The sequence below is a fragment of the Bos mutus genome, chromosome 7 (assembly GCF_027580195.1).
Source record: "Bos mutus isolate GX-2022 chromosome 7, NWIPB_WYAK_1.1, whole genome shotgun sequence".
NCBI lineage: Eukaryota > Metazoa > Chordata > Mammalia > Artiodactyla > Bovidae > Bos > Bos mutus.
Window position 1 is genome coordinate 63,594,020 of NC_091623.1, and position 18,196 is coordinate 63,612,215.

Sequence of the window (18,196 nt, forward strand, 5' to 3'; positions counted from 1 at the left end):
GGATGCTTGTATCATTTTATTCTTATTCTTTTTTTTTTTTTAACCTTTTAAATGATTTTATTTTTTTATTTTATTTTTTAATTATTTTTTTAAATTTTATTTCATTTTTTAACTTTACAATATTGTATTGGTTTTGCAATATATCAAAGCGAATCTGCCACAGGTATACATGTGTTCCCCATCCTGAACCCTCCTCCCTCCTCCTTCCCCATACCATCCCTCTGGGTTGTCCCAGCGCACCAGCCCCAAGCATCCAGTATCGTGCATCAAACCTGGACTGGCGACTCGTTTCATATAAGATATTATACATGTTTCAATGCCATTCTCCCAAATCATCCCACCCTCTCCCTCTCCCACAGAGTCCAAAAGACTGTTCTATACATCAGTGTCTGTTTTGCTGTCTCGTATACAGGGTTATTGTTACCATCTTTCTAAATTCCATATATATGCGTTAGTATACTGTATTGGTGTTTTTCTTTCTGGCTTACTTCACTCTGGCTCCAGTTTCATCCACCTCATTAGAACTGATTCAAATGTATTCTTTTTAATGGCTGAGTAATACTCCATTGTGTATATGTACCACAGCTTTCTTATCCATTCATCTGCTGATGGACATCTAGGCTGCTTCCATGTCCTGGCTATTATAAACAGTGCTGTGATGAACATTGGGGTACACGTGTCTCTTTCCCTTCTGGTTTCCTCAGTGTGTATGTCCAGCAGTGGGATTGCTGGATCATAAGGCAGTTCTATTTCCAGTTTTTTAAGGAATCTCCAAACTGTTCTCCATAATGGCTGTACTAGTTTCCATTCCCACCAACAGTGTAAGAGGGTTCCCTTTTCTCCACACCCTCTCCAACATTTATTCCTTGTAGACTTTTGGATAGCAGCCATTCTGACTGGCGTGAAATGGTACCTCATAGTGGTTTTGATTTGCATTTCTCTGATAATGAGTGATGTTGAGCATCTTTTCATGTATTTGTTAGCCATCTGTATGCCTTCTTTGGAGAAATGTCTATTTAGTTCTTTGGCCCACTTTTTGATTGGGTCATTTATTTTTCTGGAATTGAGCTGTAGGAGTTGCTTGTATATTTTTGAGATTAATTCTTTGTCAGTTGCTTCATTTGCTATTATTTTCTCCCATTCTGAAGGCTGTCTTTTCACCTTGCTTATAGTTTCCTTTGTTGTGCAGAAGCTTTTAAGTTTAATTAGGTCCCATTTGTTTATTTTTGCTTTTATTTCCAATATTCTGGGAGGTGGGTCATAGAGGACCCTGCTGTGATGTATGTCGGAGAGTGTTTTGCCTATGTTATCCTCTAGGAGTTTTATAGTCTCTGGTCTTACATTTAGATCTTTAATCCATTTTGAGTTTATTTTTGTGTATGGTGTTAGAAAGTGTTCTAGTTTCATTCTTTTACAAGTGGTTGACCAGTTTTCCCAGCACCACTTGTTAAAGAGATTGTTTTTAATCCATTGTGTATTCTTGCCTCCTTTGTCAAAGATAAGGTGTCCATATGTGCGTGGATTTATCTCTGGGCTTTCTATTTTGTTCCATTGATCTATATTTCTGTCTTTGTGCCAGTACCATACTGTCTTGATGACTGTGGCTTTGTAGTAGAGCCTGAAGTCAGGCAGGTTGATTCCTCCAGTTCCATTCTTCTTTCTCAAGATTACTTTGGCTATTCGAGGTTTTTTGTATTTCCATACAAATTGTGAAATTATTTGTTCTAGTTCTGTGAAGAATACCGTTGGCAGCTTGATAGGGATTGCACTGAATCTATAAATTGCTTTGGGTAGTATACTCATTTTCACTATATTGATTCTTCCAATCCATGAACATGGTATATTTCTCCATCTATTAGTGTCCTTTTTGATTTCTTTCACCAGTGTTTTATAGTTTTCTATATATAGGTCTTTAGTTTCTTTAGGTAGATATATTCCTAAGTATTTTATTCTTTTCGTTCCAATAGTGAATGGATATGTTTCCTTAATTTCTCTATTTTCTCATTATTAGTGTATAGGAATGCAAGGGATTTCTGTGTGTTGATTTTATATCCCGCAACTTTACTATATTCATTGATTAGCTCTAGTAATTTTCTGGTGGACTCTTTAGGGTTTTCTATGTAGAGGATCATGTCATCTGCAAACAGTGAGAGTTTTACTTCTTCTTTTCCAATTTGGATTCCTTTTCTTTTTCTGCTCTGATTGCTGTGGCCAAAACTTCCAAAACTATGTTGAATAGTAGTGGTGAAAGTGGGCACCCTTGTCTTGTTCCTGACTTTAGGGGAAATGCTTTCAATTTTTCACCATTGAGGATAATGTTTGCTGTGGGTTTGTCATATATAGCTTTTATTATGTTGAGGTATGTTTCTTCTATTCCTGCTTTCTGGAGAGTTTTTATCATAAATGGATGTTGAATTTTGTCAAAGGCTTTCTCTGCATCTATTGAGATAATCATATGGTTTTTATTTTTCAATTTGTTAATGTGGTGTTAATTTGCGGATATTGAAGAATCCTTGCATCCCTGGGATAAAGCCCACTTGGTCATGGTGTATGATCTTTTTAATGTGTTGTTGGATTCTGATTGCTAGAATTTTGTTAAGGATTTTTGCATCTATGTTCATCAGGGATATTGGCCTGTAGTTTTCTTTTTTTGTGGGATCTTTGTCAGGTATTGGTATTAGGGTGATGGTGGCCTCATAGAATGAGTTTGGAAGTTTACCTTCCTCTGCAATTTTCTGAAAGAGTTTGAGGATAGGTGTTAGCTCTTCTGTACATTTTTGGTATAATTCAGCTGTGAAGCCATCTGGACCTGGGCTTTTGTTTGCTGGAAGATTTCTGATTACAGTTTCAATTTCCGTGCTTGTGATGGGTCTGTTAAGATTTTCTATTTCTTCCTGGTTCAGTTTTGGAAAGTTGTACTTTTCTAAGAATTTTTCCATTCCTCCACGTTGTCCATTTTATTGGCATATAATTGCTGATAGTAGTCTCTTATGATCCTTTGTATTTCTGTGTTGTCTGTTGTGATCTCTTCATTTTCATTTCTAATTTTATTGATTTTATTTTTCTCCCTTTGTTTCTTGATGAGTCTGGCTAATGGTTTGTCAATTTTATTTGTCCTTTCAAAGAACCAGCTTTTGGCTTTGTTGGTTTTTGCTACGGTCTCTTTTGTTTCTTTTGCATTTATTTCTGCTCTAATTTTTAAGATTTCTTTCCTTCTACTAACCCTGGGGTTCTTCATTTCTTCCTTTTCTAGTTGCTTTAGGTGTAGAGTTAGGTTATTTATTTGACTTTTTTCTTGTTTCTTGAGGTATGCTTGTATTGCTATGAACTTTCCCCATAGGATTGCTTTTACAGTGTCCCACAGGTTTTGGGTTGTTGTGTTTTCATTTTCATTCGTTTGTATGCAAATTTTGATTTCTTTTTTGATTTCTTCTGTGATTTGTTGTTTTTTTCTCTTTTAATTAAACTTTTTATTTTGAGATGACTGTACATTATCAGGGAGCTATAAGAAATAAGAGAGATCTGAACTTTTATCCAGTTTTCCTACCAGTAACATATTGCAGACCTACAGAGCAATATTATAGTATACTGACATTGATACAGGCAGAATACAAAAATAGTTCTATCACCACTAGGATTCCTTGTAATTGCCCTTTGTTGGCACACCCAATTCCTTCCTGTCCCTCCACTTCCATATCTCCTGGAAACCACTAATCTCAATTTATATAATTTTGTCATTTCAAGAATATGTAAATGAAATATTACAGCATGTAACCTATTGGGATTTGCTTTTTTCACTCAGCATACATCTCTGGAGGCTCATCCAGGTTGTTCCACATATCAACAGTTTGTTTCTTTTTTTTGCTGAGTAAGTATCCTCTGGTAGGGATATGTCATAATTTATTTATGCATTCATTCCACTCAAGGACATATGATTTATTTATAATTTGGGGCTCTTGCAAATAAAGCTGCCCTGTACATTTGTGTACAAAATTTGTGTGAATATAAGTTTTCATTTCTCTGGGATAGAAGCCCAGGAACATGACTGCCAGATCATATACGAGTTGCATGTTTAGTTGTTTGTTCTTATTATTGAAATTGAAATATTTAGCCATGGTATATTGAAGAGCATGCCTCTATCCTCTTCCTCCGTCTTCCTTTTCCTCCTCTTACACTGAACCACTGGCAAGCAGACAACTTCCTCCTCCTCAAAATTCTCTGCTCTTTGATACCACTTCTCTTGGTTTTTAAAACTGTTTTTCTTGCTATTTCTTCTCAGTCTGTATTCCCTAAGACTCTGTTTTCCTTGCTTCTACTTGCATACAATCTTCCTGGTTGATTTTGTCTGACTTTGTGGCTTCTATTATCTCCTGGTAGTCAAAGACTCTTAAAGGTGTCTCTAATCCTAACAGCTGATATGCAACTGCTGTCAAGTCTTTTCCACTCTAGGAATCTATTGAATCAAAACAGCATGTCCAAAATTAACTCCTACTCAGGCTTCAAAATTCAGCTCTACCCTACAGTGGTTTCTTTCATTCTTTCTCCCCCTGCATATCTTTTTTCTCCTCACCTGCATATCCTTCCTTCAGTTTTGAATTAAAGTGAAAGTGTTAGTCACTCAGTCGTGTCCAATTCTTTGCAACCCCATGGACTATAGCATGCTAGGCTCCTCTGCCCATGGCATTCTCCAGACAAGAAAACAGGAGTGACTTGCCATTTCCTTCTCTACGGGATCTTCCTGACCCAGGGACTGAACCTGGGTCTCCCGAATTGCAGGCAGATTCTTTACCATCTGAGTCACGAGGGAAACAATTTTGAATTAACTTTTCAAAAATGTTACAAAAATAAAATTTTCTTTGTACTCATAATTCCTTTATACTCTACCCAGCTTTCCCCCATGTCAGCATTTTATGTAACCATAAATAACCTTATGTAACTTATAACACTAAAAAATCAAACTGATGTAGTGTTTGATAAATGGTGATTTTTCAAGTTCCCTCATCATTTCTATCGGAGAAGGCAATGGCACCCCACTCCAGTACTCTTGCCTGGAAAATCCCATGGATCCAGGAGCCTGGTAGGCTGCAGTCCATGGGGTCGCTAGGAGTTGGACACGACTGAGTGACTTCACTTTCACCTTTCACTTTCATGCATTGGAGAAGGAAATGGCAACCCACTCCAGTGTTCTTGCCTGGAGAATCCCAGGGATGGGGGAGCCTGCTGGGCTGCCGTCTCTGAGGTCACACAGAGCCGGACACGACTGAAGCGACTTAGCAGCAGCTTAGCAGCAGCATCATTTCTATATTTATTGGAATTACACTGTGAAGAAGGATCAACCCCTTCTCATTTGTTCATATATTACATTATTTATATCAGTATGGACTCATGGGCATTTATTTTATTTGATGGGATATAACTCATCATTTTTGTTTTGCATTTTATCTTAAATTGTTCCAAATTTGGTCATCAGGCACACGTTCAAATCAGCTTCTATACTCTTTTGACATGCTCCTATCATGTTCTGAGGGTTTCCTTACTTCCTGGTCCCACAAGATGTTCCAGTTTCATAAAGTATTTTTTCTCTGTCAGCCCTGGATTCAACCACTAATCTAAGAAGTCTTGTTTCCTTTTACTGGAAAATAGTATTTGCAATGGTGCTGCTGCTTATTCGCTTCAGTCGTGTCTGACTCTGTGCAACCCCATGGACTACAGCCCTCCAGGCTCCTCTCTGTACATGGGGATTCTCCAGGCAAGAACACTGGAGTGGGTTGCCATGCCCTCCTCCAGTATTTACAATAGGGATACACAATTCCTGTGTGCTAGTGGTGCCTATCTTTACTGGGATGTCATTGCTTCTAGGCTTTCCCAGCAGAAAAAGCCAGCGAAAATATATACACCGATCATACATACACACAATACCAAACACACATATACCTATATACACACACACCTATATATACATATATATGTGTATGAATATATATATGTACATATATTAAAAACCTTTAAATGTTAAAGATTAAATTTCTCCTGCATTATGAAAAAAATATTTTTATTTACTTTGGCATTTGCTATTTAAATAAAGTCCATGCTCTTTGGGGAGTTATCCATATCACTTATTTTTAATGTATTTAAATGTATCAATAATATTTACCATTATGGTTTCTTGGATGCCTACCAAGAGAGAACAATAAGCAGTATCAATTAGGCAAAATAAAATCATGTTACCCTTTCTCTCTAATTCCCATGTCTAACCCAAAGGAGTTGGATATTACAACCACCAGGAGCATGACATTGTGAAAGAGGCCCAGGTTCTCTTTTCACTAAAGCGTTTTTTATTCCATTCAGCCCTTCAACTGATTCGGCATCCCTACTCTAGGAATGGCAATCTGCTTTACTCAGTCTACGCAATTCAAATATTATCTCATTCACAAACATATTCACAGAAACACCAGGATAATGTTTAACCAACTATCTGGGTATCCCATGGTCCAGTCAAATTAACATGTAAAATTAAATATCATAATCCCTTTTACCCATACTGCCCGTGTGCCTCCTGTGATGTCTCCTTCCTGCTTTTGAATATTTTATATAAACCTCATGGATTTTGTTCATTTAGAGGTATCAGAAAAGTCAAGCCTAAATCAAAGTGTTATTCTTAGCTGAACTGAAACTTAAATGATTCCCTTTCTTGCTTCTCAGACCTTTGGACTCAGACTAACAGTACATCATCACCTCTCCAGGATCTTCAGGTTGCCAACTATAGATCTTGGGAATTCTCAGCCTCCAAAACTTCATAAGCCAATTCCTTATAATAAATTTTACACACACACACACACACACACACACACACACACACACCTCCCAGTGGTTCTGTTTCTCTGAAAAACCCCAAATAATAAAGATGTTTTTTCTATTTGCACTTCATTAAGCCCAGTTCATTTAAAAAAACACATTACACTAACATTTATTGAATATGTTATAATATGCTAAGTATTCTGTATATTTTTCATGTTTAATCCTCATATTTATCTTTGAGTAGTAGGTACTATTATGCCAGTTTTACAGAAGGGGAAACAAACTTTAAAGTCAGTAATTTGCCTAAAATAACAACACTAATTAATGGTAAGGATTCAGTTCTCTGAGGTGAAAATCTATATTAATTTGTTTTCAAGTAGCAATAATTCTACATTGGCAGGTCCCTTATTTTAGAAAGCTACATTGTAACATACAGAGAAAACAACCCTACATAATTTTCTCTTACACCACCAGAATTCAGTTAGATTTTATTTATAACCTTAAATTTCACCATAATATTTAAATAGGCACTATTGAAGATTAAAATTATATCTTGAATGCTAAAAATCTAGTACATTCAGGGTCAAAGTAGCTGATCTTGGTGAAATGTATTTTTTGTATTTGGCTTTTTTTTTTCCCACGGACAGAAACGTCTGATTTGAGAAACTGTACACTCTGCATTGATGAAATGCAAAAGAGGCAGTTCACTTGTTCTTTACAATGTGTATTAAGAAGAAGATAATTGTACTAATAAAAAATTGTTATGCCCTTTAACAATGAGTACATTCCCGAATTATTGCTTTTCTAACTATGCTTTTGCGTTGGCAGCTAGCCAGACAATTGCTGCTTTTTATTCCCAGTCAATATTAACTCAAACGTTAAGTAAATGGCATATTCTATTTTAGAAATGTGAAATGATAAAACGGCATCATAGGAAATGCATAAAAATTTCCATTTTAATAAGCTGAATCATGCACAGAATGCTAAAAGAGAAGAAAGGTGAACTATTTATGACTTTAAGACATTTTCAGTTTAAATGGACATGACATATTGTAGGAATTAACCTCTTTCATCGCAGCTTTATCCTGCGTCTAGGAAAATTTGATTTAAATCAGAAGTAAAAAGCTGCATGCACATACACACGTGTATCAGATATCACTTTCCCCTCACATACTTCTGCATGGTTTGCTCTTTCATCTCCTTTAGGACTTGGCTTCAATGTCACATTCTCAGCCACATTTTCTCTAACCACTCAATTTAAAACGGAATGTTTTCTTCCCCTCATCTTTTCCAGCACTCTGTCACCACCTACCATACTTAATTTTTTTCCTTAACACTTACTCCCCTCTGGCATCTTCTTTACTGTCTGTTCTTCTGTACCAACAAGTAAACTTCCAAGAAAGCAGGAAAATTATCCCTTTTGTTCCCCTGTACTAGAATACTGCCTGACACAGAACACATATTCAATGCAATGCTGACATGCTTATATATTTTAAATTACCGTATAAATTTAAATAAATTTAAATTTCTTTTATAATTTTTCTTAATCTTGGGACTTATGTGGCACTTTATTTTTCAAAATATATGAAAGGTCATTATCATTTTGCTATCAATTTACATCTTTACTGTTGTAAAACAATGTAATCAACAGTATTGCTTCTTTGAAATTATTTTTCACTGTGTTTATCTCCTAATATTTATTCAGTTTTTATAAATGTTCCATATGGCCTTGAGAAATACTCTTTATTTTCGAAGTATTCAGTACATGGTTCTATATATTCTTTTAGGAAGACATTTTCAAATATATATGCATACCAAGTATTTTGTCTTCTCCATCTATCATTTACCAAGAGAAATAGGTTTAAAATTTCAAAGAAGATATCAAACTTATTTATAAATGGATTTATCCACTTCCCTTTGTATCTGTAATGCTTTGTTTTCTGTGTTAATGAATTTAGCATTATTACATATTCTATTTAATTAAACCTTTTGACAATTTATGGTAATACTTAATTTCTAGCCATATTTTTCTGCCTTAAAATAAGCTTTCTTTATATTAACATATTTAGATCAGTTTTATTTTTGTTTATATTTGTCTGGTGTTTTTTCCATATTTTTACTTTCAATCTTCCTATGTCCTACTGGAACAACATGAGAAACTTAGATTTGCAAATATTAACATTCTTTATTGGCCAGAAAGAATTAAAGGGACTGCCAGATCCCTAGATGTTATAATTAAAAAGTAAACAAAAACAGCAAACCTTGTATGATGTCATAAAATATTTAAAATTTTATACTAAATATCGTATATGCTGTCATGAGTGCCAGACCTTATGATAGGCACAGGAGAACAAATACTGGCTAAAATGAATGTATATGATTTTTACAGTAACTCTGTGAGATAGTGAAAGTGTTATCTCTATATTAGAGGTAGCAAAATACAGGCTTAGGTAGTGTTTAGTGATTTTCCAAACCTACTCAGGTGGCAGAAGCGGAGCTAAAGCTGGTATCTTTGGAATCCCAGTCTAGGTTTCTTTCACTCCATGACAATGCCTCTCTCTAGCACTTATGTTTCTCAAATAAGTCAACATGTAATGTGGAGATGGTTCCAGGTAACATACAGGGGGTTTGAAAATACTTGATGTCTGCTACTGACCACAGGCTCACTGGTGGAGTCACCAGGGCTAAAACCATTAATAAAGCTAAGAAGGGAAAAATAATAATACAGAAAAATAGACGAGCCTTGGTAAGTCTCTGAATCTTTATTTTGTCTGTATTAATTTTTTATGTCATCTCCCACCAGGACATGCATATGTATCAGTTAATAAAGAAATGAAATAGAAGGCCACTGAAAAATCATAGCTTTAACAGTAAAAGTTACTGTCTCTGTGTTTAATTTGTGCTTTCTCTTTTTATTTCATAAACTATAGATGTTTAAATATTATTACTTCCCAGTGAATAGAAACATTTCTATAAAGAAAGCTTATCTCGTGCAGCAAAGTACAGAAACAGTCTTGTAGTGCTGGGTATTTAAAGCAATGAATTGCGTGTCTGGTTAAGGAAATAAGCCATAATCATTAGACACATGAATGGTAACAAGCCATTTCCTTAATGAATCCCTATTAAGGTATAAGGTATATTAAGAGTCAGCTTTATGAATAGCCTTAAAAAATCATTTGAACTAACAAAATTTATCTAGCCTGCCAGATTAACAGTCTTCAATGATGTTCCAGCTTCTTCTATGTTCTGAGAAACCTAGCCACACTTCTTCAGCTTTCTTTTTCCTATTGCTGCAGCTGACAACTTTCTCTGAGTCCCTCAGCTTTGCTCTTAAGCTGTCTGTTGCTCTTTTTCTCTGCAACTAATATGTGAAATACACAGTGTTCAGTGTGCCCTTCCTAATTCTCAGTTATACTTAGTGGACATTAGCTAGACCTATAACATTTATGTCTCTGCAACTGTGCCCACTCTGTAGAATGTCTACACTGACACAACATTCCAGCCTCTCCATTAATTGATGCAGGCTTCCCCATAGACATAATCTTTTATCATCAACACTCATGATTTTCACTCTTAATTTCCCTTAGCATTTTAGCTCTATCCAAAGTGATGTGGTGCTCTAAACAAACCATGCTGAGGCTCCCAAGGAAGACAAAAAGTGTGGAATATCCACAGATACTTACTGAGACTCTTTTTCGGGCCTAATACAATGCTTAACATTGAGGTGCTGAGAATGGGTAATTAGAAATTATGTTTTGTAAGTGGAAATAGTATGTCGAGAATAATAACGAGGTTGAAGTATGCATTATTTGTCACATTTAAATGACACCAAGATATCCAAAGGAAAATCTAGAGCACTGAAAAGTATGAATAGAATTCTAGACAGTCTGAGTTTTAGACTTTAATTCAACTGTACAGCAGTGATATTAGACGTCCTGGAAGTTTATGTGGCCTTAAAGAAAAAAATTATAGAGGATATAACCAAACCTTAGTCATGTTAAATACCTACCTATGGAGGAAGAAAAGAAATTATAATGCAGATTAATATGCTCAAGATACATTTGCCAGAAATAGCAGAGTCCAGACTTTCCTAATGCTCTGAGAAGAAAACTCTGAAGGAAAACTTTATCTCTTTGTACCTTCATTTAAATCAAACCAGTGAAGTAGTTACGGAGTAAGTTTGACTATTGCTACTTTACCTATACGGAAAACAAGTCTCACAGGGATAGAAAGTTTTACTGAGATAAACAATTTATTACAGAACTGAAATTGTTTTCTAGATGTTCTGTTTTCTCAAATGCATTACTTTCTGCTCAGGTAGATTCAGAGTGAAGCTAGAGGGAAAATGAAAGGCACTGCTGCTCATTTAACTAGGAACAGTGGACAAGACACTTGGTTTATCAAAAAAGCAGCTGTTGTGAGAAGTCAGATAATTGGACAACTTCTATAAATCTCCCCTCTTCTCTATGAGGAGTCATTAGGTTAAATTTCCATTGAAAATGCTGTAATTTTCACTTATCTGGTCTATAAATAGCATGTTAAAATAGGCCAGAATTTGTGTTAGGATTAGTTGATAGAAAATAATAAAGAATAAAAATAATTTGGGGCATATTAAGATGTTCTCATACATTAACCCCTCCTCAAAAAAAACAAAAACAAAAACAAAAAAAACACAATATTTACTCCTTGTGATACATGCATTGAAAAGGTCCCAGTTCAGTTCAGTCGCTCAGTCATGTCTGACTCCTTGCGACCCCATGAAAAGGTCTAGGATAACATTAAAAGGAGAAAAAATAGAGTAGTTGTTCCAGAAGGGAGTGTATATAATGTGATCTTTGAAGGATATTTTAAAAATAGGTTTACTGAGGTATAAATGATAAAGGATAAACTTTGTACATATTTAAAGTGTACAATATGATAAGTTGTGACATATGCATATATCTGTGACTTCACCATTGTAATCAAGATAATGAATATATTCATCACCCCTAAAAGTTTCCTCATACTCCTTTGTAATCCTTCTCTTATTCCCACCTCTATCCCCAGGCACCCACTGATTTGTTTTCTATCATTATACATTAAATTTGGATTAAACTGTGTGTGTGTGTGTGTGTGTGTGTGTAAGTAGTTGTGAGTGTGTATGTTATGTGTGTGTGCATATGACCCAATGAAAGCAGTTTAAAAAAATGTTTAGAAGTTAATTATAAATTTGTAGTTTTTTTCTTAAAAGTGTTAGAAAACTGTGACCTACTTTAGTGTCTGTGACCTCCTTCAGGTCACCCAGGTAATCAAGCAAGACAGTGGATATCATTCTCACTTTCAGATTCTTCAGAATTTATCAACGTATTTTGTCATAGGACATCCTAGATGTGGCAGACTCAGTATGACAGTTTTAGCTAAAAGATATAAAATCATCTTCTTTGCAACATACTTTCAATTGTCTTACTGCACTGAGAACAAAAAACCTACAGTCCATTAAAGATATTCAGAGCATTTTCAGAAAAACAGGAGATTTTGAATTTAAACACTGTCCTCAGTCACAGGCTCCAGTACTCAAGGGGCCCATCTGGTGATTTTGTCTCCTGGGAGCTCTCATTATCTCATGACAAAGTACGACCACTTAGAGTAGGACAGCCATGGATTTAAGTCAGAGCACCACCATTAATTCTATAACACCTTGGGAAATTATGGACTAATTTAGCATCTTGCTACTTTCACTCAAAGTTAGCCATAGGCAAATATTATATGATATTGTTTATATGTGGAATCTAACACAGTGGTACAAATAAACTCATTTACAAATAGAAACAGAATCATAGATGTAGAATACCAAGTTATGGTTACCAGGAGAGAAATCTAGGATGAGGATAAATTGGAATTGACATATACACACTACTAATGATAAAATATATAATTAATAAGAACCTACTGTATAACATAGGGAACTCTACTCAATACTCTTAATGACCTATATGGGAACAGAATCTAAAAAAGGGTGGAGATAAATATATATATATATATATATTTCAGTTTGCTATACAGTAGAAACTAACAACACTGTAAATCAACATTAATAAATATCAATTTAATAAATAAATAAAACAACCATAGGCTTTATGTTAGAGACCATTTAATGCCTTTGGAGAATTTAAAATATATTACAAAAATCATAATTAGTAAAAACAAAAACATTCAAAAACAAAAACACCCAAATATCTATCCAATAAAAACACTGTGTAAGTCCAAAGAATCCTACCCAATCAGCAAATACACTCTAATAACAATTCCCGACCCAGGGATAGAACCCAGGTCTCCTGCATTGCAGGCAGACCCTTTAACCTCTGAGCCACTAGGGATATTATTTCCAATAACAATAACAACAATAAAATAATCCAAAACAAAAGGAAACTGTGGGTGTTGGTAGATAAGAAATTCCCCACTGCAAAGGAAAACAGAAGGGGGAAAACAGGCCAAGGCTGCTGTGGGAAGTTTACTGATGGTCTGACGTTGCTCCTTAAGGTGGTCGCCCAGGACAGAATACAACAGTCCCATTAGACTTCATCCTTTAACTTTCACCACAACTAACATAACAATCACTAAAATAAACTGCATTCGGGTAACAAGCTTTATAAACAAAGATTTCACACTAAAGAGGTATTATAAATCACAAAACACATTAATGTATGCAATGTTATCTTTCTGGACCAATCTGTATTTTTAATAAATACTAAAGAACAAATGCAGTTGATAGAGAGCTATGGTTATTTGAACATCACTGATTACTAATAGCTTTAATTTTGAAAAATTCCCCAACTTTTTAGTTTGTCAAATAGAACACAAAAAGAATACAATACAGGGAGAAATAATCTTTAAATTAGAAATAACTGACATCACTTCATTGGTATTTCATATCTCTTCCTAAAGTATCTGTAAAATAGTCTCACTTTAACCCTCCTCAGTAATCACTTGGAGTGGTCTGTTAACTGGGAAGACAGGAGACATATACGAGGGCAGACGGCAGTGTGACCTTCAGAGGTCAGTCATGGACTTCATCCTCAGTTTTGCCACTTCATCCTGATGATGCTGGGAAATGATTTAACCTCTCCAAACCTAAGCTTCTTCAATTTCAAAACACAAAGGCCTCTTTCATTGGCTCTTACCATAAAAAACTGACATAATGCATCTAAAGCAGTGAGTGTATATGTTTATTAAGAAAAAACTGCATAGAGAATGACTTAGGATTTTTAGACTGTGACACACCCACTATGATGAACCACAGATTGTTTGGTTCAAACTTTGAAAAACAGATTCTAGGGAGGATCCTCTTTTTCCCTGTCCCTGCCTCCCTCCCTCCTTTCCTCTCATCTACTTCTCACCCTCCATTTCACTTCCCTTTCTGAATTGATAAGTACCTACACAGTGAACACTAAAATTAATTTTCCAGCTATTAATGGATAAATGGCTAGACATATTCAGAGAAGTTTTAAAGTTAGAAATTATCTTTTCGTTATTATCAGGTAGCTGTAGATGCATTTAATTTTGATTTTAAAATGTATAGAAGACTTATTTATATCAAGATTTTTTTCTGGCCATGCACATAAAATGATTCAACACAATATTTACCCTCTTGTCACTAGTGCTTCAATCTATTCATATAATATAGATAATTCTCACTTATTTTCCATAGTGATGCAAATATAAATCATATAGTGTTTTAAAAAATAACAAAATTCAGTACCAAAGCAAAGTAGGCTATTAGAAAATACCTATTACAACTCTCATTGTGCAGATAAGGAAAAGACTTCCAAAAAGTTGACTCTTAATATCCTTTTTGATTCTTTTATTATTTTTAAGATAATTTCAGAAGAAATTAGAGACAGATGTATCCTATACACCATCTTGAGCTAGCTGACTTCATATAATCTACTCATACATCTCATTGGAAGGACAATGCATCAACTAACATAGTTTAAAAATCATTAGATACATACCTATTCTTGCTTCCAAAATATTGTATCATTGGTTGTATTTCATGGGTCTGATATCTCTGTCCCTTTGGCTACTGTGAATTCTCCTACTTTATAGGGAACCCTGAGAATAATTCTTTCAGACAATCATTAAAGTTGTTCATTAATAAATGCATGTTTATCAAAACAGAAATACAGCCAGAAGCTTCCTTCTACTTTCTATTCCCAGCTGTTCAAATTAAAAATGACTGAAGATATGGCTGATTTAGTATTTTTACTTTCAAGTAAACTTTCTGATGATTGGGTAGGAGCCCTGGGAGCACCAGTTCTTATAGGAATAATAGTTTTCATGATTATGTTCACATTTTAAAAATTAACACAAAAATGTCACTTCTTTGAATACTTACAATTTATGTACTCTTTGATGTTTATTTTACTTTGATAAACTTTTAAATTAAAAATTACTTTAAAAAGAAAGTAAAACTATAAACATTAAAAATTTAACATATGCTTTTCAAGAAGTTGTATGGTTTAGAAAAATCACAGGAGATAACTGAAAAAATAAATGTGATTACATGAAAGTGAGAAATATTTTACTGGATAATTCTTAGAATATTAACTCTAATTTGGCCAGTGACATTCTATCAAGCGAACCACATTGTGCACTTTAAATTAAAAGAAATTAGTTGATTTCTTTTATATAATTGCTCAATAAACATTAAAATAATTAGGCAGTTCTATAAAGAATAATATGGAAAGAATTTAAGAGTTATTAAGTGAAAAAGTTAAGTTGCAAAGAGGTATATATTGCATGACCTAATTTGGGAATTTGTTTCTAGTTTTTCTAAGTAGGTTAATTTTTGACTTATTTTGAACTTCATACAAATGAAACTATTAAGCATGCATTCTTGTATGTGAGCAAAGAAATAAAAATGTTACTAAATGCAGGAAAGAATAAGATCAAGTGGAACATTCCCAAAACTGTCATGGAATTTATATTCGATGACTAGATAATGAGGGGCTTACCTGGTGTCTCACTCGGTAAAGAATCTGCCTGCAATGCAGGAGACCTGGGTTCAACCCCTAGGTTGGGAAGATCCCCTGGAGGAGGGCATGGCAACCCACTCCAGTATTCTTGCCTGGAGAATCCCCAGGGACAGAGGAGCCTGGAGGGACGCAGTCCGTGGTGGTACAGTGGAAAAGAATCTGCCTGTCAGTGCAGGGGAAATGATTTTGATCCTGGTCTGGGAAGATTCCACTAAAGCCCGTGCACCACAACTTCTGGAGCCCACACACTCTAGGGCCTGTGAGCGACAACTACTGAGCCCTGAATGCTGAAAATACTAAAGCCTATGCACCTAGAGCCTGGCCCCAAAGAGAAGCCAGCACAACGAGAAGGCTGAGTATACTAACGAAGAGCCACCCCTACTCCCCGCCACAGGAGAAAGCCTGAGTGCAGCAACAAAGACTCAGTACACCAAAAATAAAAGTAAATGCTAAAAAGAAGTTATTTCTTTTCAATATATTTGAAGAATTAAATTTGCTCACACATCTATCCTCCATCACGTAAAAAAATAAAAATTCTTTCATTTAAAAAGAAACAAATTCAGTTCTTTAAAAATGACAGATAATTTGGCAGCAAGCAAGCATCAATAGTCCAGAGAATGGTTACATTTCGCGAACTCTATTTTCTATTATTATTGAAAACTGTTCAAGTTTGCAGTTTGAACTCTCTCACTGACCTAAAGTTTTCTTGTTTTGAGCGACAGGCTACATTAATTTATGAACTGTAATTAATTTCTAGGAAAGTCACTTCAATTTTTATAAGCAGCAACCTCAGTACCCTCTGAATTCCTCCTATCTAGAACTAGTATGGCTGATCAGTGATATTTGGCCATTGCCAAATCTCCATGGACTACTCATTTTTAATTCATTTCATAGAGAATTTTTTCTGTTATCTTAGTTAATTCTACCTTGGTTTTCTGATTTCTGCCCTCCAAAAACACTGTCATAGCCACGCGTTCCAGGAAACAAACTCACTCAGGACAGTGCAGATAGTGGAGTGCAGTTTATTACACGGGTGGGCCCAAGGCAGAGTCTCCTCTTAGCCAAGGACCCCAACCAGTTTTTGTGAAAACCTTATATACTGTAAGTTACTTGCCCAAGCCCACCTCCCCAAATTCCCTGAAACTAGTCTGAACAAAGTTAACCCGGGATTCATATGCCTTAAGCCTAGGTAGTTAACAGTGGACAATTATCAATAGGCCTGTGGTCATACCCCAATAAGCATAATAGAATTTGTGATTCTATTTGGTTACATGGATAATTATGGTATTCTTTTAGGTGATGGAGAGTCTAGGTATGAGTCCTTGGGCTCTTCTATCCAGGGGGTCTGGTTTTCCAGTTGGTATGTCGTTTGCATAGATACTAGGCATATAGCTCAGAGTCCACAGTCCAGCTCACTGATTTCAAGAGGGAGCCTGTTCTGTTTCCTCCTTCATCACCATTCTCCTTTCTGTCTCCATCCTTCACGTTAGTTGAGACAATTTATTGTTGTACTATTCATCATCTCCCATCTTCCCCAGAATAGCAGCACCTTAACTTCATGTATCCTATAAAGCCGTAAGTTATATCAGATGTAGCTTACGTGAAGCACTAGTTAAAATGTCAAGCATAGCAATATCAATAGTATTGTTATTTTAAAAGCCCATGCTTCAAAGACAATGAGCTAGCACTACACAACCATCCCTATGGCAACAGCGATTGTTGACATGGATTCCTGAGTGTCTGGATTCACATAAAATGTTGGTGAGGATGTAAAATAATTCACCTACTTTAAGGGAAAAAAAACCTATGTTTTGCCTTCATTTAGCTGATGGTCAATGTTGGTTCAGCTCTACAAGCCAGACCTGTTTCCTTGGACACGACATTGAAAAACTTTCTGGAATCCACTGTCAATATTTATAAAACTATTAAGTATAACTATATGCTTATGTATTTGTCAGTTCTGTGACTCTTATCTAACAACCTAAGAATGATTTTATAAATACCATATATTTTCCCTGAGTATAATATTGTATTAATTGCTTTAAAGATGGAAATATTTTGTGCTTAAATCTGTTCTAGAATTAGTATAAAAATTATTAAGAGGCAATATAATAAAAAATTTCAAAGTATTACTTGTTGAAGAACACAGATAATAAATATCATCTCTTCAAAGTACTCGAGAGACAAACATAATGGCAAGGTTAGGAAGACTTCCAGAAAAAACTAATTTGAATTGAATGACTTATCTATATATTCATCCACACATTTATCAATTAAAGAAATGTTTTCTTGAGACCTGGGGCTGGTACGAGGGACATAAAAATTAGAGGAAATCTTTGTCCTCAAGAATCGCAGTAGAATTTTACTATGGATAAAAAAAAAAA